We start from the raw sequence: 26,059 nt of genomic DNA on the forward strand, positions 1-26,059 counted from the left end.
ACTGTCACTGGCCTCCTGCTCCACACCAAGGACTTAACACTAACTATTAACCTCAAAACACAGGAAAAAATTCCCCCAAGCTCTTTTCTTTCCTAAGTAACATGCCCCATCACAAGCTGCATAAGAATTATTACTGACTATGAGATCTTACTGCCTTTTCTATCATGATTATATTTAAATAAATCACTTACCCTGATCATATTCTTTAGATATCCAAAAACCAGCCCTCACTGACTGCCCCAAAGAACATGTACATCCAAGCCTCTCTGGAGCTTCCAGTGGCACCTCCACAGTTCAGGCCAAACCAAACCTTCTGTCAGCACCTTACCATTCCTCCAGGTCTGGGATGACTCAAATACCACATCTGCCAAAGACACTAAAATATCAAAATAATGCTTGGGGGTTTAATTCTTAAAACCTTTTTGAGGTTCCCACCAAAAAATACGCTGCTTGCTTTTTCATCACAATCCCCTTACTTTTTGACACACGTGCATGAAACACGTAAAATATTCAAACTCAAAAAACATTTACATTTCAAAAGCATAGAAACTCCTCAAGGACACACACTAGTGTGTTATCTCAGTTTGCTGACAGGGGGGTTCAGATGACCAGAATCACCTTCCTGACTCACAGATAAATCCAAATGCTGGGCAGGCCCAGAGGCACGGCCACACCACAAAGCCCCTGGGCAGAAACAGCTCCCATGCACTTCATGCAGGAGGGTGTGGGGACACCTGGCCCACAGGTGAGAGAGTCTGGCCCAGCTGCAGCAGCCCCAGCAGGTCCCTTTGCCCTGGATCTGCCATGACCTAACTGCAAAAATCCTGCTCCATTTAACCTCTGGAGAAGGTATTTGCCTGGGTAAGCATGTCACCAAAGTTGAGGGCACTAGATGATGATGATAACTCTTTGAAAAAGCTACACTGAAATAAATGACGTTTTCAGAAGACAGGACAACAGTGCAGTATGAGGGAGAACCAGAGGGACCAGAGACCCACTGAAATCCTCACCTGAGCCTATGAGGAGCACTAGAATTTTAAAAGTGTAAATTTTCTATAGCTTGTGCTGTTCAAACCAGTCCAGAAGGGCTGGAGGAACACAGTCCCAGCTTTCTCTTCAACATTAATTTCAATTGGATATGAAAAACTAGACTATCATCTTTTGGGGCTAGTGTGTTTGTTCTTTACAGGCCTAACTCCATGACCCTGAACTCCAACCACAGTAACAGCTCTGTTCACAGATAAGAAGTGTTTACTGAGTTATTACAAGAACATTTTTAGCAACTCAAAAAAAAACCCACCTAAAAACAAGAAAATTGAGCACTAAATGGAAGAGATAACATACCCTGGAAGAACAACCTTTGATACAATCATGACAGATTGAACTAATAAAATAAAATTTTACTCCACACAAAAAAAAAAAAAAAAAAAAAAAAAAAAAAAAAAAAAAAAAAAAAAGACTTGTATAATCATCTAACTTTTTACCTTCCCCTAAACACTTCTTCATTACTCCCATCATTTTGCTTGTCTTTTTCTAAACATACACTTGTAGATGTCAATGTCATTTGGAGAAGCTACAGTATCTTCACACAACCAGTGAACAAGGTGTTCCTGTGAAACAGGCACATAAGACCCTGCAGCATCCTACACCTGAGACTGCTTTGAAACCTCTGCCACACACTGACAGTGCTCAGAAGGCATTTCAGACAGAGGCACACTCTGCCCAACATACACACAATGAAGCCCACCAGAACAGCATGGAACTATCCAACACAACCAGCTGCTGGAGGCCTTTGCTTTGAGAAGCTAAGTTGATAAACAGAACTGATTTCCCACCACCCAGATGAAAACAAACCCCCACAGACAGCAGAGCTGCACAACAAACCTTGAAGAGAAAGGGAAAATACCACAGTACCCTCTACTATAACAGCACTGCTGTGTTGTAAGGAGTTTTTTGTTGGTTTGGGGTTGTGAGGTTTTTTTATGGTTGGGGATGGTTTGGTTTCTTGGTTGTTTTTCTTACTGGGTTGATTTGTTTGTGGGGTTCAGAAGCTTTTTTTTTTAAACTATTTTGAGGTATTTGGATTACAATACAATCCTATGGATAGCTACACCTGAAAGAATAAAGAGTTATTGTGTTGCAGGTTTTTTTGTTGCCCTTTTTTAAAAAACCACAACTCCCAGCAAAAATTTTGGGAGCAAAACTCCCGAAAAAATAATACTCAGCATATTTTCACCTAGCAGAGAGTGGATCTTTCTTTCTCCCTGTCACAAAACATCTCACTGAGTTCATACATCTTTCTGCATACCTCTTAATAAGACTGTTCCTGCTTCCTCATACAAACTGAAGCTGGTCAGACTACACCTACATGAACAAGCCCAGCAGCAAAATAAGAGAGGGATGTGTAGAGCCAAACAACCAGTGCTAGAGGAAAGAAAATCTTCTGTGCTCATTTCGGGGAGGTTATTTGGTGCTGAACACACATAAACAGCTGGTGCACATTTAATTTAAAATTTAATTTTAAATAAAAATTATTTAATTAAATAATTTATTAAATTATTAAATTTAAATTTAATTTAAAACAAAAAACAAATGCACGCACTACAAAACCCCTCCAGGATGCCAACCAAAGCAGAGTAAGCAAAAGCACCAGAAGGACTGAAAAGTGCAATTTCCAGGTGACAGTGCCACAGGCAGCCTCTGGCTACTTGAGTAACTTCCCACTTGAATTTCAGTTTCAGTCTCAGAGAAGCTGTCCATTCTCCTACACATATTTTTAAAGCCCTCTTCTCCTTCCCCAAGTGCGAGGCAAGTGTAACAGCTTCACTCCAGCACAGTGGTACATGCAAGCTTGATTTGGTTCTGGAGTTCTCCAGCTTGTATTCTCCAACTGGAGGTTGCTGCATCCTACCTCACTGCTAGTGAATACTGCAGGGAATGTGCAAAAGAAAGGCTACAAAACACCTACCAAGTGTTACCACCCCTGGACAGGCTTCCCTCACAGGAATGAGTCTTCCTGGTTTGAAGCAGAGAGAACTGGGAAAACATGGCTTATTAAACATGAAACTATACAAAACATGTGACTGCTGACCAGAGTTAAGACTCTGAATTCTGGGCTTCTGGAAAAAGGATGAACAAAGTAATGAAGCAAACATATTTCAACTAATTCATTGTTTATTCCTTTAAATAAATTAACAAATATATTTTCACAAAGTAATGTCAGTGAACAGGAGGCATTTCAGTTTGTCCCCCCCAGCCAAGTTTCTCTCTACAGAAACTGAGCAGCGAACCACACAGACACGTCTCAGCAAAATGAGACACCTCTGGTTAAGATCTTGCTAATGTTCACCTAAGTGCAACAATGCTCTTTACTTCTCAAGATTACATCTTCAGCCTTCTCAGGCAGTTCTAGGCAAACTCAGGACTGATCTGGCAGACTGTGACAACCTGGAGCAGCACAGGCTGTTCCAGGCCTGACCACCATTAATAATTAACTATACAGTGACACTTCCACATGACTGAGTGATGGGGGTGCGTAGCAAAGGAACTGGTTAATAAGGCCACTGCAGGGGAGCTCAGGAGAAATTGCCACACTGCTCCCTTCATTTGTCTGCAAAACACCCAGCTCCTTGCACCTGCCCCAGCAGTGTAACCCCCGTGCTGGTCCTGGTGTAGTAAATTCCCTGCAGGCAAAGCCCAGCCAGTGGCAGCCACCTAACAACAGAGTTAAACTGTAACCCAAGAAAACTTGTTTTCCAACTTCTTTCAGGCCTCCATGGACAAAAACCAGTTCCAAAACTCACATCCTCCTTGCAGTGCAGCTGGGCATCGAGAGAGGCTTTCTAAACACTCAGTAGCTTCCAGAAAATTCATAATTTGAGCAGTGGCACTTATGAAATGTTTTGTTTACATTATGCATCGCTTTGGAAACACTGTAAGGATACTAACGCTCATTTTTTCCAGGTAAAACAATTGTTCTTTTTATATTAGGTGCCACCCAACTTCTCAAGTTATTTAGTAAATACAAAGCTGAATTAGTTGCCCTCTCTTTCCACACAGATCAAAGTTTATTACCAGTAGTTGCAGCACCTCTATGTTATTGTTTATTTTGGATACGTAGCTGAACAAGTTGTACTGATGCAAGTACTTTCATACCCCATGACCTGTTCACCCTGAGGAATTCCCTCACTCCAGCTGTACAATTAATAACAAAGCACTGGCAATTGAGGTTTCATAAAATTTATAAAGGAAGACATATCCACAGAGATTGTGAAGTGTCCAGAAATACAAGCCCAGGGAATCCCACCCTCCAGCCACCTCAAAACCAGTTTTGTGAGCAGATCTGTGACCCACAGAAGAGAGAGAGCAAAGGAGAAAGCAGCGAGGTGTTTCAGGTAACTTATTCCATATAAATCATTTTCTCACACAACGACAGAGGCAGCTCTGGACATGAACTGCACAGGCACACACACACTCCCCCACACAGAACCAGGATATCAAAGGCAGCTGATGATACCTCACCAGAGAAACCAACACCCAGTTCTGGGGCAGCAACCAGAGATGCAGTTTAATGACAAAAGAAATCATCACCATTCTCGATTAAAACACGTATTTCAGAGCTCAGGAATTTTGGCCCATCACACACCAAGGGCACTCAGCTGAGCTAACACAGCCTTTACTCAACATGAAACCTCAGTCCTGCACAGGTCCAGGCTGAAAGGCCAAAGGTTGATGCCAAGCTTGAGAGAGTTTTAGTGGGAAGCAAACGATACAATGATCCAATCCTGCCCTTGGAGAACTTAGTAACTAACCACTGAAAATATGTTACAGAGCTGGCTTAGGTCTGTGCAACAGTGGAAATATTTTTAATCAGACACCACCAATGCTGCAATGATAGCAGAAATTGAAAATATCAGTTGGTTTAAGTGTGATACAAACCAGTCTCAATTGCACCATTGTCTCGATACTTGGAAACAGAACTGACGCCATACACTGAGCACAAACATATTTTACATAAAATATCTGAACTGCTATGACTCAACGCTGCCATAGCACCAGTGGCAGTACTCAAGAACACAATTGCTTTATTCATATTTTCCACAAATATCAAAAGCGAAATCTTGTGATACCAATATGACTGCAATCATAGCTAAAAAGATAAATGAGACAATATTTGAAGCATTTCTTTTTCCTCTGGGCAAGCTGCTGTTGTGCAACTGGAAAGCAAGCACAAGCAGTGCAGTATTGGCCACCAGCCCCCAGTGAGAACATGCCCTCCAAATCAGAATGTGCCACCATCAACATAAACAGCACAGTTCAACCAGCCAGGGCTTTGCCAGCCTAATCTCTTCTTTTAGAAGACTAATTCTTTTTGAACCTGGAAACAGTAGGCACACTCAAATAAAAGTCCCTGTAAAAGTTTAGGAGAGCCCACACCTTCTGCACAACAGCAGTGCTAAGGATCCGTTCAAACCACTGCTACTGTCGGGCACCCTTCAATGCAGCAGGAGGGAGCGAGGCAAGTAGGGAGGCAAGACACTTTTTTCACTGCCCTAAGTATTTCCAAAAGATTTTGCCACCTTCCCCAAAACAGAAATAAAATTTGATAGAGAGGATTAGCTCAAACTGCCTGTTGGTACATCATGTGTTCAAATGCCACTGTATTTAAAAAAAGAAAATCCCTTCTTAGCCCTTTCTTATTTCCAGTAATTTTATTTTTATGCAAGTCTTTAATTTTGCATTTTTTAGAATTCTAGGCTTTTGTTAGAACTAGAAATGGATCAACCCAACTAAGTAACTTATTTAGAACTTTCATTTTAGAATAGCTCAGACAATATCAAATGCAGCTCCTGTAAGAATATCCATCTAGATGTTTGTTGCCACTTCACCTTCACAATGTCTGGCAGCACATCTGCATACACATGAAGGGGTCCTACTCACACAGAGTTCATCAAGTCCTCTCAACTACTCAGTGAGAAGGAAACTCATCCAAAATTATCTTTCTCCCTCTCACTAAAAGAGATTTTCATCTGAACAAAACCAAACAAACAAGCATCAAAACCAAAACAAACAAACAAAGAAACAACACAAAATTCCTGTTCTCCCCACAGGACCTGCACATTAAGTCTGCAGCAGTGCACATACAAAAAACCTGTCGAGCTCATTGAGTCTGACATGCAATGCAAAAATTTGCAAATCAGGCTCTCCTGTAGCAAGGAGATGAATAAAACTGTTTCCTACACATTGAGAACTACCTGGTAGAAAGTAATGTTTGAGTTAAAACTTTGCCCAAATACATGGAAAAATCAGTCCCTCTTCCAAGAGGACCAACAAGAATGTCATTATCAATGTTACTGAGTTGTCAAGACAGCACACCTAGAGCACATTCAACTTCCTCTGCAACAAAAATGTCAGAGTAAATAACAACTTAAGCCTTTATTTGTTTTAAAACTGACTTAACTGTAAAATAATCAAGGCATCTAATCCAACACACTTATCTTGATTGATCTTTTTCTGCTGCAGTTTTCAGGTCAGTTGCCCCAGCTACATCCAGTAACAACTTTCAAACATACACAGACTGAGGTAAACACACACATACACAGTAAGCACATGTTTGAAGGTATTTTTATATATACACAGAAAAAAACCTCAGTGAAGTCCCACGCTTTTTCCCTTCATAAAAATACGTTATTTGAAAGTGGTTTGAATATTCTGTATTTATATACCAGGTGTTTTTCTCTCCTTGTAAGCAACATCATTATGAAAACAGCATTGGCTGCTTGCCGGAAACAGCTGATAAACTGGACATGGCATATGTAGAACAGTAAAGAAAAAATAGAGGGAAAAGGTGTTTACCACTTTCAGCTTTCTAAGGATGTGGAGGAAGCAGTATTTCCTACAGGTAAATATCAGTGCATTAGAAATCCATTCTCTCTCACAGAAGGATCACCCTTCTGCCTCCTAATGAATCAATAACTGTAATAACTCATATTATAATGTTTCCCACCAGGGCAAGAAATTTCTCTCCCTCTCCTATGCAAAGAAACTTATTGATTTAACTCCACAGAAAGCATGTGAAAAGAAAGGCAAGATTATATGCAGCATATCACCCACTACCTGGGGGCCATAATAATACTGATAAATGTGCATAATGTGCATTTTTTTCTCTGCTATATTCCCTTCCATGTTTAATAATTTTTCCACTTGTAGCATAAATAAACTTCTAAAAGCCACTCTTGTTTTAGTCTTCAAAAGAATGTTTAGACATCTCTGCAGCAGAGTTTTAAAAACACATTTAGTCTCAAACAGCATTTGTCACAAATAGCTCCCAAAGTATTTCTTAGGAAAACTTCCCACCACGTCCTCTTGCTGGGCTCAGAGCTGACACAGCCCAAAGGAAGAAGCCAGCCCCCAGCATCATTACAAAAGCCATAAAGAAAAGTTATTAAAATCACTCTTTAGTATCTCATGAAAGCAATCCCCTCCTATTAGGCTGAATACCAACTAATTTCATGAATCACAAAATAAATTGGTATTAAAAGGAAAGAGGAGAAAAAGAGCTTTTTTTCTCCTCTTAGGAACATATCTGGTTCCTCCTGAAGGGCTTCACAAAATCTCAAACACCAAAACTCCCAAATTTAACAGATTCAAATGCTGAAAAATAAAGATTATCTGAGTACCTCTCCTACACACACACAATCCCTATAAATCTTCAAAAAGCTGTAGAAAAAACTTCTCAAATGGAACACACAGACTGTAGACAAGCAACCAAGCCTAATAGTTAAAAAAGAAAAAAAAAAAAGGAAGAATTGAAAGGAAAGGGGCAAGAAGTAGCAGATAACCAAAATTTCTAGGGAAACCACAAGAAGGAAGATGTTGACAAGACAATGATGCACATCAACAGCTTCAGTCAAAAAGGCAGAAAGGCATTTTACAAGAAAGAACTAAAAAATCCTCCTGAAAACTGTGTAAGTTCCACCAATTGTGCCAACACAGAAAAAAACGTGCACCATACAAAAGAGTAGAAAAATTATTATGTTGTTCTTAAACTAGTGGAATTTGGTAAAAGTTAGCATAGCATTTTTTTTTAATGCTGACAAAGGACCAAAACAAAGCAGTAAACATGCTGAAACATTGGAAACACAAGAGAATGAATGCTTATTCTATCTACATATGAAAAAGTAAATTACTTTAAGAAAAGCAAGTTAATAAAACTTTAGAAAAAAATGTTTTTATGGATACCTGATACTACTGGTTATTCATGTCTTCCAAAGGGAGCTTAGATCATCAGTAAGAAAAACTTCTTTCCCCCCCCTTAAAAACGTCCTAATGGCTATTGGTATTGAGGTAGTTTTCTCTGCATTTTTGCCTTTACAGGTGAGCTTCCTCCTCCAGCCCTGGAGCCAGCAGCAGGTCATCTCTGCAGGCAGGCCCTTGTTTCAGTCCACACCAGCAGGAACAGGGAGAGGTTCACATGTCAGCTGACACCCTGAGACCCCAGGGAGCAGGCCTGGAGGGATCTGGTCACACTAATAAAAGCAGCAAACATCTTTGCAATGAGGACACACACAGCACAGCTGCACCAGCTATTGCAATCCTGGCTGAAGTTGCTCTCCTGGCACTTCTTCCTGCCCAGGGACCAGTTTTGCCATCTCACCTCACCACTGCAAGATGAGGTCAGCACAAGGCGAGGAGATCCACTTCCATCTCACAGTTCACAACCAAGAGCCAAGCAAAACTAAAGCAAAACCTCTAAAATAACCCAAAGCAGGTATTCTCAGGTAGTGGTGGCTGCTTGCCCCAAGGCAAGGTAACAAGCAAGCCAAGCTTTGTGATAAACATCTTGCCTCACCCAGAAATTTAAGTTCCTTGGAAGTTGAGTGTCCCGGTCACACAAAGAACAGCTGCAGGACAGCGGAGCGTGGTGACCCAGAGCAGCTCAGCCTCCAGAACGGAGTGAGCACAAGACACTCAGACAGTGGATCATGAAATCCAACAGACCTGGAAAAGTGGCCATGGGCATCTCCAGTCATCTCCAAAACCTCCTCTTTTAAGGATGGTGCTTATGGGATTCAGCACAGCTATCAGGACCTGAGCTTTCTTGCCCAGAAGCTTTTCAGCACTTATTCTAAATGGGTGGTTACTACAGCACCATATGTATCCATCTAGTGATGCTCCTACAAATAAAAGCAGACTTTCATTTGGCAATTACCCACTTTTTACATTAAAAATGTTATTTGTACTTTATTTGTAACATGCTTTAAAAAGCACTGAAAACTTTCTAGAACTGTTACATTATTTCAGCAAGAATGGAAAGCGAGAATTTAAGATTACTGATTTTAAAGATAACTTCTTGGATGGGAGTGCTCCTTCTAACATGCAAAATGAGTTCTCTGTACATAAGAATCCAATTACTTTTTTAATATTGGGAGTTGCTGTAGCTTTGATCATCCTAAAAGATAGGAAAATATTTCTTATGTCTGTTTTGTCTTTGGATGTTTGACTGCATCTTATTTTATTGCTCTGTTTTGGAACTCAAACTTAGCATTTTCCTGTTATACCAAATAGTGTAGCACATAAGAAAGCTGGATAAAAGGGGGAAAAACAATTATATTCCTTACTTATAAAAAGGAATAATTTCCTAAACTTTTTCTAAAAACGTAACGTAAAAAAGACTGTACAAAAAGTTTACATAATGCTGGAACTAATAAATATGTAAAGTTAATAATATTGGGAGATTTGAAATTATGCTGACTCCAAGTCTCAGCATAAGAAAAAAAAAAACAGAACTAAACTATTTGAGTTGATTTGCTTAAAAAAAGCAAATTTTTTGCTTATTTGGTTCTTTGTTCTCTTCCAAGCCCGATTGCTATACCAAAGACTTTCTTTTGTCTGAAAGTTACTCGCTCCCAAAAAAGTGGAGTATTAAGATGCTATATGGAAAAAATGTGAATATACCATGAAAAAAATACTACAAAACTTTACAAAGATTATTCCCAAACTGCATCTAAAACCAAGACTCACATCAACTCTTGCCATATTTTTCAACATTCACTATTATTGAAATAACTGAAGAACTGGGGGGAAGAATCTAGCCTGTAGGAAATACTACATTATCAAAGTCACCAACTAAAATCCACTTTCACAATTACATGTTGTTCCCCTGTTCACCTGTCACTCAAAGCTCAGTGACTGAAGAAAAACAAAGCTACAATTTCTCTAAAATTCTGTAAAAGAGGTAGAGGCTCTAAATTAAAACAGTCTCTAAAGGGAGGCGAGGCAAGCCAAGACCAGGTAACAGGATTTTCCAGGCTTTATCCTTCATTATAGGTTATTTCAGGTTAAACAGAGGGTGTTCACTGCCTGTAGAAGTCAGAAAAGGTAAGCCATTCCTAACCCATATCATAACATCGGTTATTTTAGGTTGCTTTAAATAGAGTTACGTGGTCATTTCAGGTGCACTGCACACACAGCAGTCGACTGAAACATGCCCAGTGCTCATCCTCTCTCCTTTCCCCATGTTTGGTGTTATGCTTAGCCCACCCAGGGTTCTGAAATACAGCTTCATATACCTCAAGTCCCACCCTATATCTACCCAAAATAATGAGCTTTTCTTCCAAGATTTGTTCAAAGTAATACATCATCTTCCACTCCACCCCTGATGGTCAGTGCAGGGATCTCAAAAAGTGAGTACTTCGGTGACCTAGGAACTTGGAAAGCACCAAATGCTACAAACAAGCTTTTTTGAAGTCTGGATACTATTTCACAAAATTCAACAGCAAACTCGTGACAGAGGAATGTTGGAAGGACCAGCATGCTACTTCCACATTTCCTCTTCCCTCCACCAAGGATCACCAGGTGATTACCAGGCCTGCTCTACCCAACTCGTACTTCTGTCAGTCAGAGCAGTTTCATTCAGCTGTAATGCTTCTGCACATCAGATGAAATCATTTTATATATTCAGAAAAGCCAAGGCTGATCTAATAAAAAAATATAAGAAGGCCTCTCTGTCCTCTGCTTTATTCCCCAAAGTTCTGTGCAGAATGCAACACTGCCCGCAGGAACTATTCTGTATGTGCACAGCACTCGAATGCCACAACACCCCACACTGCAACAGCAAAATTTAGCTCCACTGAAAGCAGTTTCTCCTTCTGTATTTAACATTCCTCCAAAATACATGTTCAGCCTCAAATGACAGTGCTGTTCCAGTTACCAACGCTGCTCTTCTCCCCACCACAAACAAGACAGCCAACTACAAAATTCCTGTTTCAAAACGCACCGCTTTGTCAAAAGAGCCTTTGTTGCCATGATCAGCACACTGGCAAAAGGGAAAATACAAGAAAGAGAACCTATGGAGGTAAAAAGAAAACTAATCTAAAAACAGGAAGTGTGCAATCCCTTGAAATAGTACAAAGAGGAGTACATACACCTAAACACGCAGGCTTGGAAAAACACCGCCTGACATTCCTACACCTTTGGATTGGGGTTTTCACAGGAATTAAGCACAGTTAAAGGCTCTGTTCCACCCAGGGGCTGGTGAGCTCTCCAACCCTCTGCCTCTGGAAGTGCTGCTCAGCCTCCATCCCCTTTAACGGATGCGATCAATCCAACAGATGCTTTTGGAAAAATCACCTCCAGAACAACATTTGTTTGGAAGCAACTGGTTCAAACTGGAGGACACAACAAGAAAAGCAGCATATGCAAATTCGAGGATTTCTATCAGTTAGTTCTGAGAGATGAGTTGCAAGCTCAGTCTTCCTCCCCACACCCTGTCTTTGTCTCTGCTATCTTGTTATGCAGGAGCCAGTCTCATTTCCCTGTTTCTGTAGGTAGTTGTTTCAAAGAGAGGAGGGAGGAAACACGCAAACACACACACACACAAAAAACCCCTGAAACAAAGAAAAATCACAAGTGCTGCAGAGACCCCAGGGCAGGGGCAGCTTCCCGAGCCATTTTTCAATGAAACTTTATTCCAGCTCGTGGAATCCGTCCAATTACAAACCGTGCCCAAGCCCGGAGACACCACCACTACCGGAATTAGAACACCCAGCCAAATTTATCTATGAAAAAAAATCATTTAAGAGCACAAGCGGTGCCACACCCCGAGCGAGCAGCTACAAGAGAAGCCCCCAGAAGAAGAAGAAGGAGTAGAAAATCCAAGCCCCGTTTCGCAGGGCTGCAAACTCCCCCTCGCTGCGCGCTACCATAAAAGGTCCGCGGCAGCGCAGATAAAGGCGCCACCGCCGCTCCAGCGGCATCAGTTTCCCCCCGGTAAGTCCGCGTTAACACTTTGCTCTATTTATCTGCCATCTCACCATGCCGCTTCGTAATACAGTATTGACCTATTTTCCAGGTGCTTAATTAATCTCTCTGCTGGCTGCCACGCTCGTTAGACAGCTACGGTGTGTATTTTAAACTTAGTTTATAGAAAGCGCTGGCAAATTAACTCCGTTAAGGAATTATTATGTCAGAAAGTAAGTCCTCGCAGTCCACTCGAGCTTTCCTGCTTGTGTGACAACCATCAGAGCCTAAACTTTTTGCAAAGGATGTCACGGGAGGTAATACTGGATAGAAAATAAATAATCACAGACACATGCACTGTTACCAACAACCGCAACTTTACCCAATGTAATTGTCTCTCAGAGTAACATATTTTCCCACAATTTAAAGACACTAAGATAACTGAAATAAACAAGGCGATGCGCAACAAGGAAGATGCAAAATACACAAGCAATAAGATGCCAAAACATCAGAGTGCCACATAATTTCTGGCAAGTCAAGCTCTGAAGTCCTATAAACTAAGTTAACAAAAAAGGGAAACAATCGCAGTTTTTGACATTTTAAGTCAGATGCAACAGTTAGTAAAAAAGTATAGCCTCAAAAGAAAGCTCTTTATTATATACGTGTAAGCACCTAGCACTAACGATTGAAGGCTTGATTTAAATAAAAATAATTTTTACAAACTCATCACTATTTCCTACAGCGTTAAACACATGTAAGTGCACCTGCCAGCTTTACAATTGATACCACGACGAATCCAGAACCAACCCCGCACAATCCCTGCCGCAACCATTACGGTAAAGCCTCCGGCAAACAATCCCCTCTGTTTCAACAGAGCTCGTTCTTGGGAACTGACCAAATTTTAAAGCGTCCGCTTCCTTCCCGGTTGCTGTTAGTGATAGCGGCCCTGGGCACCATTTGCCGCCCCAGCTTGCCCCCCAGCGCGGCTCTCTCCTCGGGGCTCAGGGGGCGAGGGTCGCGTCCCGCCGGGACTGCCAGGAGCCAGCGCGGCGGCGGCCGAGCAGCACCCGGGGCGGGAGGAGCCCGGCCGCGCCCGGGCGCCACCCCGGGACCCCCCGGCGCTCCATACAAGGCGCAGGAGGAGGCGGCGCGCCCGGAGGGGAGCGGGGCAGAGCCGCCGCCGCCGGGAACGGGCGAGGGGCGGCCACGCCCGCCAACCGGGGCGGCTCGGGGTGGGCGCCCGGCCGCGCCGGGAACGGGAAACTTCGGGGATGCGGCGGGGCAGGCGCCGTCGGGGGCAGCGGGAAGGCGAGGCGCCGCTGCCCGCTCCCCGCCGCCGCGCTCGGCCAGGGGGGTCGGGTCTGCCCCGGAGCCCCCGGCGGGCAGGGCGCGAACGCCGCCGGCGGAGGCAGCGCCGCTCTCCGCCCGCCGGGCCGGCCCCGCTCGCCGCCGGCCGCTCACCTTCACGGGTCGGGCCGCGCTGGCGTCCGCGCTGGAGCTGCCGCCGCCGCCCTGGGCATGTCCGGGAGCGCTCCGGGAAGCGCCGCTCCGGCCGGGCTCAGCCGCTCAGCCCCGCCACCGCCGCCGCTGCTGCTGCTGCTGCTGCCGCCGCCGCCTCGGCCGCTGCCATCTTGTCCTGGCGGCTGCGAGGGAAGAGCCCCAGCTCAGCCCGCTCGACAGACCGGGCCTCCGCCTCATCTTCCCGGGGAGGGACCCAACCCGCCCCCGGCCGCCGCCTCCTCCGCCTCCGCCTCCTCCCGCCTCCGCCCTGCCCGCGGCGGCCTAGCGGCGCCCGCCGCCGCCCATGGCCCCGGAGCGGCGGGCCGCGGCCCCGCCGAGCGCTGCGGAGGGGGCGCCGGCCGAGCCCCGCTCCGGCGCGCCCCGGCCCCCGCCCAGCCCGCGGGGCGCAGCCTGCGGGGCGCTCCCGCCGCCCGCCCGCTCCGCCCGGCCCGCCGGCAGCGCCCCCGCCCGGCCCCGCCGGCAGCGCTCGGAGCGCTCCCGCCCGGCCCCGCTCCGCCGCTCGCTCGCTTCTCCTGCCCCCCGCACCGACCGCCCGCGGCAGCAGCGCAGCGGCGGAGCCTCCTCAGTGCCAGCTGAGGGTCCCCCCACGGGAAGTCCTGGGAGGACAACTTGAGATGCTCCTGCCGCGAACTCTCCTCTCTGCCCGCCCCGGTCCGTCACTACCTGGAGGAAGGGAACCTCGTGTTTTGTGGGGGCTCTCCGACGAGCACGTAAAACCCCCAGTAATGCTGCGGTGCTGGCCATCCCAATCACCACACCCCAAACGGTGAGCTCTCCTCCCGCCTCGGTAGCTGCCAACTCCCATAGCACTCATTCACAGATACATAACGCGCTCAACGATGGGCGAACTGGCGCCAGGAGAAAGGCCTGACTCTCAGGACCAGGAGCTCAGAAGATGATAAGGTGAGAATGGACATGTGAACTCCCACTTCATTTAAATGAGTGCTCTGGCTTTATAAAACGAAGAGACTTCCCCAGCCGTCCTTGAAAATCACTGTGAAGCACCAACCTTCCCGATGTGGTCTGACATCCTTCCCTGGCGAGCAGTCCTTGCCACGCTAGCCCAAGCCCATCAGACACACCACTAGCTATAGAGGTAACAGGACGGAGCAAAGGTAGTGACCAGTTTGCATCCTGCATTACAGCTCAGCATTTTGCCTTGCTCAGCTCTTCAGAAAATAACAGGATACACCCCCAGTAACAACATATCCTATCCCTAATATTATACATTGCTTAAATATTAGCGGTTGGTTGTAGGACTGGCCAACTTCTGCAAACAGCATTCTTGACCCGAAATAGTGTTCAGCTGATGTGGGGCAAAAAAGGAATTACTGTTTGCCTATAAAGTATTTAGCCCCAAGATAAATCCTTGGCTACAGCTACAACTGGACATCACATGCTTCTCCACCTCTTGCCAAAAATAACAAAGAATTTCTTTATTTACTTGCACAACTACACGTACTCTGCTATTTTTTTCTCACTACTTGTTCCAGTGTTTTCAACACGTGTCTGCTTGATTTTAACCTTTATTTAGGACCAATCCTCGTAATAAAGATTGTTAGGATGTGAAGTCAGGATTTTAATTAATTAATTGGAGAAGCCAGACTTAGTGTACAGAAGAGCTAAAACCTAACATTGGATTTACTGCCACAACACCACCAATTCTCGGTCTTGCAAATAATGAGCCATGTAATTTAGGGCTGGGGAAGAAATAGGTGGGTGTCAATGGCAGTAAATTATAGCACTCAAGAGCTGCTCATCACATCTACTGCTTACTAATTTTAGAAATATTAATCAAGCTCCTAAAAAAATCCTACAGAGCTATTTCTACACATTTTATTAACACATAAATAGACAGTAAATGTTGATAAACATTCTTGTTGATTACTTAACCATACAAACTCTAAATTGGCTTAACAAAAAAAAATCACATTAAATATATGCTGATTCAATCTATACTTCATCTGCAAACTTAAATTGGTGTATATCACCCCAAATTGTGATCCACTGATGAGTCTCAATATAATTTTTCCAGCTGATTTTAGGATCTATTTCTAGCAAATTTCACATGTTTCACCATGCACCTTCTTACAATTTGATAACCAAAACAATCCAAATACAGTTGTAAATTTGAATGATACCAATCCTCTAAACAGACAAAATTATGAATCCAGTGTTCCATGGATACATATGCACAACCAACTTTCAGAAATAGATTTTAATTTAGATATAGAAAAGAAGGGTTACTTTGGGCTCATTAACCTCTCTTATCGTGCTGTTCTCTCACTGGAATTTTGAGTTGGTCTCGTTTGCTAAATGACAGCACCTCCTGAAACATCCCGGCACTGTCAGTTCTGTCCTCATGTTCCAGTTTTTGCTAATTAGATCAAACTAGACTTCCACTCACCTTACAACAGGAGTATCACCAGCATGTAATCAAACTCTCAAATCTCTTTAAAACTCCTTCAGTTGCTTTTGTAGAGCTCAGCACCCCTCTGCAGATCCATTATTTGTCCTTATTTCCTTACAAGCTCCCTCAATAAGCTCCCTTCTGTGGGAGCTATTTCAATTAAAGGTTTCCTCGTCCACTGCACATTTCCTCAGCGTTGGGACTGAGGGCTGGCCAGAGCCAGTGCAAGCTGAAGTGATGAATCTCCTCTGTCAGTGACTCCTAAGGACTCCTTTGGCCACAAAATAGTTTTTAAGCGTCCACAAAGCACAGTAAAACAACATTAGATGTATCAGCGAGCTTTAAACGCTCTTATGACTGTTTCTATCAGAGGTTAAATGTGACTGTGTCTGAGAAGCCCTCACAAGATTTTTTTTTTTGTCACCTGGAAAAACAGCAAGCGCTTCCCTGTCCTAATTTTCTCTTGAGGGGTACATTTGTGCTGGTGGGCAACTGAGGGGTTAATGTGGAAACTCCAGTTACACCTGTAAGTCCTGTGGACTCCTGAGACCGTTTGGAGGGCAGTGTTTTGTTTCAAAGTACTTAAGTAACTCAGTGGAAGAGGCCCCGTGTCATTTAGATTCATTTATAAAGCTCAGCGTTGAAACACACACCTCTGTGGGCTCCTGTTCCTGCTTGTGTCTGAGCCTTTGCAGAGGATAAGCACTAGTTAGGCGTGAGTGCTCTGAGTGCAAAAAAACCAACCCAGAAGTTAAAAGAAGATATTTCCAACAGATGTAATCTATTATGCAGCAAAAAGAAATGATCTGAGGACAAACACAGGCTAGAAGCTTTTGGCAGAACACCTACCAATGACATTTTGTGCTATTTTTGTTATCAAAATCCCAAGCGTAGATGCAGAGTGAAAATGCTTTGGCTAGAACAATTTGTTTTACTCCTCGAACTGCTATAAGCTGTATCATCAAAACACTTTTTACAGCCAGTATGAATTGTTCATATCAGCATACGAGTTGCTTGTATAAGATAGACTCTGAATTTTTGAACAAGCTTGAGTCCTGAATGAGACTGCCATTAGAGCAAAGCCATGAAGATAAGGCAAGACCACAGGGCTGTAATTCCATCCAGGGACCCTGTGCTCAGTCCCCACTAACACAGGTGCAATTGCAGGGAACAGCAAGCCACACTGCCAGTGAGAAGGGACAGAACTGGCCTCTGACAATTTTCCTGACCACTTAAATTTCCCCAGTGATAGCTCTCCACTGCGGGCACTGAACATCGCACTTAGCAGATTCAACTCCTCCTGCAGAGAAGGCTTTTCCTGGGTCAGGACAACATTGACTGCCAGAGCTGACACAAAGAGAAAGGCAGAGTTTTTTCTTGTCACCTGCATGGGAGAGCTGTGCAGGCTTCAGCTGAGTTTCTTGGTAGAAATTCTGAAATCCAAGCACGCCAGAAGCTGTTGTTGTGACCACTGCGGGTGTCCAGACCTTCACAGGTGGAACAAGCAAAGGTTCCACCTAAATTTTTCTTTTCTTTTTTTTTTTTACTTGGCAGCCCCAGTCTTTAGTCTTTCCCACAATATTTAAAAATTTGTTAAGCAGGGAATCAATTCATGGGTTCAAATTATAGGATTTGAAATTACAGTATTTACTGTTTTTCAGATTGGCTGAAATATTTTATGCTTACCATATTTATCCTTCCCAAAATTAAGTATTTTTTCCTTCCTTATCTAGAGCTGCCTATCTATCCTTATCTTCCTTATTTTTTAACTGATGTTGCTGTCACTTAAGTATGACTTGTATTACAAGAAACAAGCATTCAATATTCTGCATTAGGATCAGAATTTTTCAAGATCCAAATTTCTGTGGAACCATGTAAAGGGATCAGAGTTAAACTGATAAAAGGTGTTCTTTTAAAATATAAAAAATTAAATTTACACTTCCCACTGATTACCATCATATTCAGATAAGCATAGTTCAAAATTCCCCATCTCCCCTCCCCATAGATGTGTTTGCTAGATATACCCAAAATCCAACCTTCTGTTGCTGGGTAAATGGAAAATTACTTTCAAATTTAAAGCAAACATACACTTTGTTCCTTTTGCAACAACTGGAAGGTCAGTTGAGAAGGACTGTGTTTCCTCAAAAAACACACAGTTTTCTCTATGCATTTTACACTGAGCCATTTGCAAAAATAAGCACAAATTTCACCTTTTACTTCCACTTCATTTTTTTGCAGATTTAATGCAGGACAAAAAGAAAAAAAAAAGGACAAGGTGGAGTGGAGGTGGGGGAAAGTATTTGTTTATTGTTTGCTGTTTAACTTGCAAATTCAACAGCCTGGCTCCTCTGGAAAGATTTAAAAGCTGCTAGGGACAGAAAATATTTCCCATGGGCTCATGGTGGTTTCTGGGGCTTTGTGCCTGCTGGTGCCTATGTTCATGTCATGAAGACACCTCAGGTCCCTGTGCATCCCCCGAGGGATGCATGAGGAGTGATCCACTGTGGCTCTTCCAAAGAAGGAAATCAGATTAAAGCATTCTTCAGATTGCCTGTCTTTCTACTTGTTCCTTCCCCAGCCTGTAAAACCCAGTTCCAAGAAACCTCCCGCACCACCCTGACATTGCTATTTCAGTTTCTGCCAGGTAATGGTAACTCTTCGGAAATAAACTTGTCTGGTATCTAACGGTAATGACAGGGTGACTAAAATGGTGATTCTTAGAAAATGTGAGAAGGAATCTAAAATCTTTTTTGGTTATCATGTGGATAAAAGCTGGCTGACTTGAGATGAAATGGACTCCTCATCAGAACTAAAACACTAATCCCCTATTTTTTCATATCACAGAAAGGCAGAATAACTACACTATAGAATCATTAAGATTGGAAAAGACCTCCAATATCACTCTTTAACAGAAGAGTGATATTTATGTACAAGGCAAAAAGAAAAAAAAATAAGTAGAAAAATATAATTAATTTATCTTGAAATTATATCAATACCTACTACTTCAATTTAGGTTTTACAGAACTTTTCTCTCTCTCTCTTTTTTTTTAATTGTTTCTTTTCAACCTTATTGTCCTTTTCAGTGCCATAATAGTTGAAACAGCTAACTGGGACAACTATAATTTAAAAATATGGCACCCTGCTAATTGTCACAGATGATTTTGCTCAGGGACACTGTGAGATACTTATTTCTCTGCTTGTGCTCATATTACATCAGTAGTGCAGATTTGACAGATGCTTCATTGCTGTGTTTTAAACTATGCTAAGATCTTGTTCATATTAACATATTTTCTTTAACAAAGAGTTAAAGAAATGCAATATTTTGTGGGGTGGTTGAAATATCTTTACTGGATCATGGAAATGCTAAGGTGTCATGGTCATGTATTTTTCTGACTGTATTTTCATTTTCAGCCTGGTTTTCCTCTTTGTTAGAGAAATAGATTATTCCTCATTCATGTACCTTAGGAGATCCACAAGGAAAGGGTGTGTCTTCAGGAAATGTGTCACTATAATGCACATTTCTAGTCTGACACTGTCGATTTCCTTGCAAGAGTCTTTCTAATCAGCTATTTTCATGTAGTCATTAGCATCTGTGGTATCTGAGTGTCTTTCACATAAGTGTATTTAATAATTATATTTTTATGCTCACTCTCTCAAGCAGAAAAAGAATTGAAAGTGACTGTTAGGGCTAACAAATGTTAAATGTGTATAAAGATACAGTACATTTCTATTTTTAGGTGTTTGGCAAAGACAAATGTATTTTACAATATCTGACTACTACAACATAAAATAGCATTTTTAAAACTACAATTCCAATGATATTGTCCTAATTTTAAAAACCTTTAATAGCAAATGTTGCCATTTTCCCCGTTGTTTTAAAATAAGCATCAATAAGCACCCTACATTTAAGAATATCCATAGGGTACCGTCCACTATTACTACAATAATTTCATTTTCACAGGTGAGTAATAACTTCTCTCTTTAGTGACTGATACATTGCAAGATCCAGGGCTGCAGACAGATGAAGAGCACAACAAATGTGCCAGCTGACCTCTCCCTCTAAAATGCATCATTCCTTCAAATAAACGTCATTAAACACAAACAGGCAGTCAAATGACAGAATTAAAACATAACCCTGCATCACTCCAGTGGGTTGGTGTTTGTTAGAAGATCTACTGACTCCAGGGAAACTATTGACATCATTAAAGCTTTCTGGGGCTGTGCTTTTGCAGCATATTCCAAAGCCTTTCCAAGTAAATAGTGAGATTATCTGACTGCTGCTTCAGGCTGATGTTTTCCTGTGGCAAAGAGAAGTTTTATCTTAATGCAGAATGGATCAGTCTCCCCCACAAGCACACAGGAGTGGAGCCTGCTTTAACTCTGGCAGGCACTGAATCACATCCAAGCCTATTTTAGAATTAAATGGAAGATGACCTCGTTACCTGGGTCTCTCCAACCCCACTGTGAAAGCACTTGAGGACTGAGCCAGGGCTTTGCTATCAGCAGCTAAAAACAAAACCCAAAGTGCACAAAACCTCCTTTTGTTGCACTGGTGTAAGGCCCTGTCACTAATCTGTCTGTGGCACAAATCCCTCCTGAGAGGCAGTTTTGCCCGAGTCAATGTTCACGTGGCTTGCAAATGTCCACATCACCCTCCCTTTACAGATTCATACATCAGCAACTTATCCGTGTGTTTTCCTACCTTTTAAAAGCAGATATCCTTCTTTCCCTTATCTCTTATCTATTCCCCATGAGACGTAAAAATATCTCCCAAAGGTTTCAATTACCACATTAGAGACTCCCCTCCTAGAATGAACAACAGAAAAGGCACATTAATTACATGAGTTATGAAAACAGATCAAACCACTATAAAGAAAAACACATTTCCTTCTTTAGTAAAGAACATATTTTCCTATGTATGTGTTTATTCAGAGCTGCAAATGTTCTAATAGAACTCTTACAAAGGTTACAGAACTTGTGCTTATTTTTTATTTTTCTGTTCCAAACCAGTAACCACCCAAATCCATTCCAAAGGAAAAGGTGATGTTCGGCACTAGTCTAATGAATTGTTTTGACCCAGTGAAATACACCGTGTCCCCTGCCAGTAATGAGACACTTGGCAGAAAGTATCACATGGCAGGAGCAGTGGCAGCCGGCTGTCACTGCGGCCACACAGCCGCGTCACCTCTGAGCAATGTCCCCAGACAATGCCGGGGAAGATCGGGTAACACTTCTGCTGAGCTGCCTGCATGTGCTTTGACCTGCAGCCTTTGCAGTTTATGAGCATTTTGATGGTAGTAAAAGCTTTATAAATATTTTTATTTACTTTTTTGTAACACCTCTTTGCTAGTTAGATGTAAAGCTCATGGTGTGTTCTGACTGACAGCCACTTTTGATTAAACAAATTTAATTTTAAAATGTTTTCATGTAAAGTACAGAAAAATATCATGTCTTCCCATGTGACATTTTAATTTGATTTTCTGTGAAGATAGATGGGAAATCAGTTGGGTTTTATGGCTTGATCATATTTTGATAAAATTACCACTCTCTGCTACTGAAACAGCCTTACATATTTATGATCTGACGTTGAAAAGAACATGAGAGAGAAGTGGAAAGGAAAATGGCAAACGGCTGTCTATAAATAAAAACATAAACATCATGTCATGCTCAACACCAAAATGAACAGCAATGAGATACAACAGGTGAGAAAATGAAAGGATAGAAACTGCAGAGCACAAAACTCCACCAGTACCCCAAGAAGACTGAGCCTGGTCAGATCGTGGTGAGATTTAGTTCAAATGCGTATGTGCAAAAATTCTCATGGCATCCTCAGGGTTTCACAACAGCTCTGCAGTGATTTTGCTGGATTTTCTCTTGGAGAGGATGACAAGGAATGGACGAATTGCCATCAGGACACAGAGGCACAAGAAAAGGCCCCGTCTCAGGTGCTCCTTCAACTGAAGGTCTCGAGAAAACTGGAGATCCTTCTATAAATAAGTTATTTTTGTCTACCTGTGACTTAAAAAACAGTTTCCACAGTTTTAATGTATGCACTGAACTTCCAGATCATTTTCAGATTTATTTTTCTTTTTTAAATACAAGCTGCATATCTCAGAATAAGATAATGAACTGGTACATGTTACATAAATGATGCATTTGTCAAAGATTGAAATACTTCCATTCACACTTCTTGTGCCATATCTTACAAAGGAAATTATGTACAGCTATTCCAGACAAAAACAATTTAATACGTGCAATTTAGTTTATCTTTTTTTTACCTCAGTGACAAAAAGCATCTGTATAGACTTCATTATTTTTCTATATGCATGCAATAAAATAATTTTAAAATAAAAAATACAAATCTGAGAGTAGACTTATTTTCATTAAAATATCCTTTATTAATAAATTTATTATATAATTACATAAATGTGGGACACTGTAATCTGGATAATCCCCAAGATGTGATAAAACTGCATCCTGTGAGGAAATGTATTACCTGTCACTCATGTTTCACAAAAATACCAAGGAGCAGCTGAAGGTAATGGCTAAAAGGGCAAGTGTTAGGGCACAGACTGAAACACCTCAAATTTAAGGCACAAAAAGGAGCAGGAAAAAGCACTACCTAATCAACAGGTATGGGCTTTTCAAGCAGCCTGTGTGCAGAGTAGAAGGTACACCATTTATTTCACTGACTGTGTTTCAAGGTGTTTATTTTTGAGCACTACTTCGTGTACACAACGTGCAGCCAGTTTTATATCTTTTTATTCACTTGCTTATGGCTTGTGCTTAAGCAGAGATTACAGGGCAGGGAGAGGACGTGCACAGGTTTTGGGAAGCCATGTCCCACACCACAGAAGTGGTGTCATTACTTGTAGAAAACCAAAAAGGAATTACTGAATACTCAAAAATAAAATTTGCACACTGAATATTTTATTTTATTTTCTTATGTATACAGCTCCTCAGATCAATGCTGGAATAATAGAAGTACCATTTTCATTCAAGTATCTCCTGATGCATCGTGTGTTTTACCTACTCCATCAAAATCAATCAAAATCTCACAGTGCTTATATTAAACTACTAATGAACATTTAGGGGAAACACCCAGAATATTTGTAATCATTTTAATAGAGACAGCCATGTTAATTAAGTAGCCCAAATTATAGACCAGAATTTCATGGTCAGGAATCCATAATACAATAAATATAAACCACAAAGATGGCTTCCAAATGAAATCTTCCAGAGCTTGCTATCCAAGTATCAGACAAGAGATGACAGATGGTTTCAGAGAGAAAAAGAGGAGTGTACAAGGAAAGAGGAGACAACCTTGGCCAGCACTGTAGGGAGCATCATATCAATGCACCAGCTGCCCACCTGCCTCAGGAGTCCTTATTTCCTGAAGGAAGAAATTTTGCCAGTGCCAGTTTTATTCATTATTGTAGGACTGCCAACACTTTTTTTCTCCTGAAAGACAAAAACGTGTGTGTCATGTAAAGCCCAATAAATATAATGTAAGTCCCACTGAAATCTTCAAAAAGTACATCAGTAGCATGGGTGGGATCAAGATTTTCCTCAGACATTTTCCATTTCTTCAAGTGCTGTTTAAATGTGTTTTCATCCCCCCTCAAAAGCGAGCCTTTGGAGATGACAATTTAATGAGAAAAGTATTTTAAAAAATCCCAAACAAACCTGGATTGTTAGTGTGGTTCCACTTCTCATTATACACCATCATAAAAACATGATTATTTCTATTTTAGTTTCTATTCAGAGTATAATTTTTATAGCCTGGCATGATGACAGCTTTTTGACTCCTGAATTTAAAAGCAGTATAAATATTTTTGGTTTAACACATGAAATGTAATGATCAGACATCAACCATTCTCTACCATTTAAATGCATTTCTTTAGGAGGAGCAAATTCATTAATTATAGTAGAAACTAATAACTATTTCACAGAAGGGTATGAGTAGCTTCTCATTCATTTTTTATTAAATAGTTGTATCTGTTACATGTGTGAAAGATTGCTTTAGCTGCTTATATGAGGCTTTTAAGGCAGAATAGCATTCCACTCAGCAGATTATGCTGAAAAGCTCTAGTTTAATTCAATAATTAACTTCCTTGCATTTCATTTCCAAGCACAAAATATTCTCTTTAATTAAAAACACAATAGGAAATTGCCTAGTTATCTAGTTCTTTCACAATGCACTTCTTAGTGTAAGGCACTTAAAACTAATTAAATCACTGTCTGTTGCTTTTGCACTAAGTCATACTTAAAAATGAGCTGGTTAACTCATGTCCCTTAAGTTAAGCTTTGTACCTAAGAAAAAAGTGCATCTCCTGGTTTTATTTCTGATCAGTGGTGGAGTATCCTGATGGCAACAACCTGGGCATTTATCCTTTCCCCCTTTCATTTCAGTGTATCTCATATTTTCCACAGTAGCCTCAGAAATGCTTTCTGTCATTTCTAATATCATTTGCATTTACATTATTTACAGCAACTTTACATTGCCTTTTGTACCTTATTACACTCACAAAGTGACTGTGGAATCAAACTTCCTTATTAAAACATCTTCGGCAAAGCTCCTCTCTGAATCATAATTTTCATTTAGTTTCTATTCAGAGTATAATTTTTAAAGCTTGATGTTTATTAGACAAACAGTAATGAAGTTGTGAGGCCTGCAAAGTGATTTATTGTTGAGACCTCTTTCTAACCTTTTAATTTAAATCTTAATTTGGAATTAGTTTAACATGAGAAAGTGAGATCTATTTTTCACTCTAATCCTAAATCAATATTAGCTCAGAAAATTATTCTGTCTGAGCCAGAGAGCATATATTATACCATTAAAAGTAACCTTTCACAGGGAATGTCACTAATGCTGCCTAAAAATAATTCATTTCCACAAATCAGAATGAGAAATCCACGGGGGTTTTTTTTGCCAAGACACCTTAAAATAATTTTTTCTCTCCATAATCCTTCTCTGTATACTATTCTTGCTTAATTGGTGCTAATGAGTATGTAAAATAAGGTGGGTAGCACATCCCCTAAGATGTTTGCCTTGACACGTGTAGAAAGGTTCTTCTACCTAAGACATACCAAGACAGCCCACAGAAGTAATTGAGCTGAAGTACATTGGAAGAAAATCATGACTTAAAGGCAACACTTTGATTACATTGCAACATTTTTATTACAGATATTTACAAAATCATTATACTTTCATGAATTCTTCCAATGAAGTTGAATCAGTCTTTCTTAGTAGAGAGCAGGTTTAATCAGTATTTCCCAGAAAAGAATGGTTAATACTGTGAAATTGCTGAACTTAATCTAGATATCAATCAAAATAAAACTCCCTGAGTATTTTACTCTTTAAGAAAACCTTACAAATATAATCCCATCCTGGCATTGGAAATAAGCAATTATTGCAAATGGTGTGGTTTGGTTTAAAAAAAAATTAGGAATATTTTTTTTTAAAAAGTTGCTAAGCTGTTTCCTCTTCCACTGACCATCACTCCCTTATTTTTAAAGCTCTTGAGAGTTTGTCTCCTGAGGCCCACTGGGACATCCCTGCAGAATTTCCTCTCCCTGATGCTGTTTCAGTGCAGAGCTAAGCCACCCATGGATGTGTCCACAGTAGCTGTGGTGTCACTTCATGCCCCTGATGGTCCCAGCAACACAGCAGGACTGAAAACCAGCCAAAGAATCAAAGAGAAATGGTGGTAAAATCAGATTATTCTTCTTGCCATCACAAAGCTTTCCAGGAAATTCATTTTCCAGCTAAGGGAAATTGTAGTGTTCTGTAGTGATCTGTGAGGAAGTTAAAATCAGCTGTAAAATCTGCATGGTTTTAATTTTCTTTGAATGAGATGGTAAATTAAACTTTATAAATATCATATA

General features: G+C 41.4%; 1 protein-coding gene across 5 annotated transcripts in view; it reads right to left on the minus strand.

Moving 5' to 3' along the window:
- The window catches only part of HIPK3 (homeodomain interacting protein kinase 3), a 66,012-nt gene extending 52,173 nt beyond the window's left edge, over positions 1–13,839 (minus strand). For 4 of the 5 annotated variants that reach the window (XM_063397936.1, XM_063397935.1, XM_063397934.1 and 1 more), the window contains exon 1: positions 13,702–13,839. The gene's annotated coding sequence lies outside the window, so the exon portion shown is untranslated. Of the gene's footprint in view, positions 1–13,135; positions 13,273–13,701 lie in introns of those variants that run through there. The other variant, XM_063397933.1, reaches the window with a different exon arrangement.
- Between the last annotated feature and the right edge of the window lie 12,220 nt (positions 13,840–26,059).

Source organism: Prinia subflava, chromosome 5, assembly GCF_021018805.1.
Source record: "Prinia subflava isolate CZ2003 ecotype Zambia chromosome 5, Cam_Psub_1.2, whole genome shotgun sequence".
NCBI lineage: Eukaryota > Metazoa > Chordata > Aves > Passeriformes > Cisticolidae > Prinia > Prinia subflava.